Here is a 3690-nt window from a genome sequence, read left to right on the forward strand (position 1 = left end):
CATATACTGAAAAACATAGAAAAGCACATAACAAAGGTTCAAGAAGTATATCCACAATGACAAAATACAACAGAGATAAATTCCATTGTGGAACAAACCCCAAAACCAACACAGAAAATGTTAGAAACCAGATCAAGCTCACATTGTATTAGAGGGGAAATCTGGTGACAAAGTTTTAACTGTTCAATTCAGATTTATCATTTTAATCTATTATAAACATCTCTCCAATACTCTGTCTAATGAATAGGTTATTCCCATCCTTCAATAATATAACTATTTTAAAAAATTAACAAGAAACTAAATAATCACTGTACAAAAACTAGTTGCGACAGAGTCAGTTCTAAGTGACAGTAATTCCATGTTTCAGATTAGAACAGTGCTTTGTAGGGTTCTCAATGTCTGTATTTTCAGAAGTAGATTTTTAGATACTTGTTTTGAAGATTTTCTGGGTGGATTCCATCCTTTAACCTTTTGATGAGTAACAGAGTGTATTATTTACAATTTGCACCACCTAGGATGCAAATAATCAAGATGCCTAGGTAATAAGATTAAGGTTCATTTAAAACATCACCATGAGTTGGAACTGACATGATGGCATGCAACAAAATATTATTGATACATTATTATTATTTGTATTTGTTTTGTAAATTCTTCTTTTCCCCCAACAGTTTTGTTGGCATGTAATTCACATATTATACAATTCAATAGTTTAATCATGTCAAGAAGAGTTGTACAATCATCATCAAAATAAGTTTTGGAACATTTTCTTCATTCTTGTACTAATCATTATTAGCTCCTCATTTCCCCTCAACCGTCTCAGTCATATCCCCCAAGGAACCATTAATATAGTATCTATCTCTATAGATTTACATATTTAAAGAAAAACATTTTAAACCAACCAAACACACAAAATTAACAAGGACAACAAAGTACATCCTCAATCACAAAGAAAGCAGAAAATATTAAAAACTAGAACAAACATAAATAGATCATAAGGGAATCTTGATTTTTTCCAATTTTATTTGTAAATAACTTATATAGCATATAATTTAGTAGTTCAATCACTCAATCATATCATGTATCATGGACAATTGTGCAATCACCCCCATACCAATTTTAGAGCATTAACCTCCCCCATGGTCAAGTCACCTTTAAGATGATTCATGCAATCATAATCCATTCTAGTACTCCCTCCTCCTGCTTGTCTTTATTAGTTACTCCCGAAATCCCCTTTCCCTCCCTATCTTCGCACCCCCTACCCTGTATTCCCTATGTCCCCTCGTTATCCATCCTTATGCATGCACTCCTCCAGGGCTTCACAGCTGGGAGACCCAACACAAAGATGACACATTGTGAATACACACGATCTCATAAAAATATGAGAGGAAAGCTACTTGCAGTTTTCTATTAAATCAAATGTAGTTGGATCCCCTTAGTCTATGAGTAAAGACAAAGAGTTGTTAAAACTAAAAACAAAACAAAAACCCCCCCAAAACGGTTCCCTTTTTTAGGCTCATTTACCTGTAAGCCGTTTAGCTCCAGTTTTTGCTACCCACCCTCTCGGCTTTGTTGTTGTTGCTTGCTTTAGGTTTTAAAAATTAAGTACTTTGTTTCTTCCACTAGCTGTAAATCTGGATTTTGTGTTCTGTCCTATTTGCTTTATTGGGTGAGGATTTTATTTTCTAAATCTGTACTCTATAAAGAAATCACTGCCTTTGAGTGGATCTGACTCACAGTAACAGTACAGGACAGCAAACGACTGCCACTGTGGGTTTCTGAGGCTTGCAATCTTTGCCGAGCACAAAGCCCCACCTTTCTCCCTCAGAGTGGCCAGCAGGTTTGAACTGTGACCTTGTGGTTAGCAGCCCACCTGGGAACCCCTATGCCATTAGGACTTCCCTATACCTGGTAGTATCTGAAAAGTAATTGCTTGATTGAACTTTCGCTCAGCTGTTTCTTCTATTTCTTTTCTTTTCTAAATTAAAAAAATGTTAACCCTAATGCTAGTCATATTTGTTTTGATTCCAGATTCAACGTATCCTGGATTCATAATCATAATACTGAAGATATAGATCAGGGGTCCTCAAACTACGGCCCGCAGGCCACATGCGACCCGCCGGGTGTTTTTGCCCCATTTTGTTTTTTACTTCAAAATAAGATATGTGCCACTAACTCTGTGGACCTTCACTGGAGCCTAGGGGCAAAGAGCCAGGGTCCGCCTACTAATCGGCTAGCTGGAAAACTCAGCCCCACACCCTGTATAGCTGCCCGGGCTCCTCGTGCCCAGTGTCCACCCGCAGGCCCACAAGGCTGGGAGGCATCTCCGCCAATCCGCACCTAGCCGGCTGATGACGACACCGCCACTGGGAGGAAAGTTCCGCAAAGCGCCTGCGCCGGATTGCCGTCGGGCCGCTGCGCCCCCTCGCGGCCGCCGAGAGTCGGCGAAGACTTCAAGCGGGCCATCTGCGTACCCTTTCTGCAAGTGACCAGCGCGGCCCCACCCCACGGGCTCAGGGCTGGGGTCTGCGATTCGATGGTGAATGTTGCCCACGGCCTATGGTCAGCCGTCGGAAATAAGTTCCACGCAACCCCCGCCACCCTTGAGACCGACCGCCCAACCCACTGTGCGCACACAGGCTGGTGCGCATGCCCAAAGCAGCGTGCGCAGGCGCCGAGGGCCGCACAGCTGTCATTGCTCACTCCGCTGCCAGGGGGAACGGCCTGTTCCTGGAAGTCCACCGTCTCATGGGGAAGGCCCTTGCCTGAGACCCATGGTTCATTCCTTCCTCATCCACACCCTGCGGGCCCGAATGACGAGGACACAGGTTTTTGCCAAGTGCTCTACTCCTCCTGTCTTCGGTGCCGAGAAGTCAGTCACCTGATGACCCAAGGCCAAAGGGGCCGAGAGGGACAGACTCCTCCACAAGGAGCAGATCTTGGCTGTTGCCAGACAGGCGGAGCCTTATGTGCCTGCAGCAGCAGCAGCAGCAGCAGCAGCAGCAGCAGCAGCAGCAGGCGTCCGGCCGTTCATCGGTGGACCTGCAGCCTCCGTCCTCCTCAGAAGAACCAACGTCCCTGCATGATGCCCCACATGGGGCCTTCCGCCTGGCAGCAGGGGACCCTTTCCGGGAGCCCCAACGGTGGTGTGGCTGGGCGTGCTCTCCTTCGGCTTCGTGCTGGTCGTGGATGCCAATGAGAACCTGCCTCTGGCTGAGCGTACCCTTCGGCTGCTAGCACGCCTCCTCTCTGACCACCTCCGCCTGCTGGCCCCTGGCACCAACCTTCTGCTACGGGCGGACTGCATCGAGGCCATCCTCACCCACTTCCTGCCCAATGGTCAGCTGCTCTTCCTCAATGACCAGTCTATCCAGGGCCTGGAGAAGGAGCTCAGCACTGCCTGGCCCCTCTGACCCTCTCTCTAGAGAGGGGCTGCCCTAGAAGGTGGGGAGGGAGGACAGAGGCCTGGCACAGTCGGATGAAGTGCGGCCTCTTCCCCCAGCTCAGCCTGCACCAGCTCTGATGTGCTGCCCCACACAGGACAAATGGACGGGCCAGGGATCCACAATCACAGTGCAGCCTGGGCCCAGAGCAGGGTCATGACTGATTCTGTCCTGTGGCGAGCCCACCCCCTTGTTCCACTCACTTCTCCCCTTTCTGACCTGCCAACCCACCCCAGACAACAGCTGGGGC

General features: G+C 47.3%; 1 pseudogene; it reads left to right on the top strand.

Annotated features, from left to right (window-relative positions):
- The first annotated feature begins 2771 nt into the window (after positions 1–2771).
- On the top strand, positions 2772–3410 carry LOC101662950 (annotated as a pseudogene).
- Positions 3411–3690: the final 280 nt, after the last annotated feature.

The sequence above is a fragment of the Echinops telfairi genome, unplaced genomic scaffold (genome assembly GCF_000313985.2).
Source record: "Echinops telfairi isolate 266 unplaced genomic scaffold, ASM31398v2 ScPeMD7_7424;HRSCAF=8462, whole genome shotgun sequence".
NCBI lineage: Eukaryota > Metazoa > Chordata > Mammalia > Afrosoricida > Tenrecidae > Echinops > Echinops telfairi.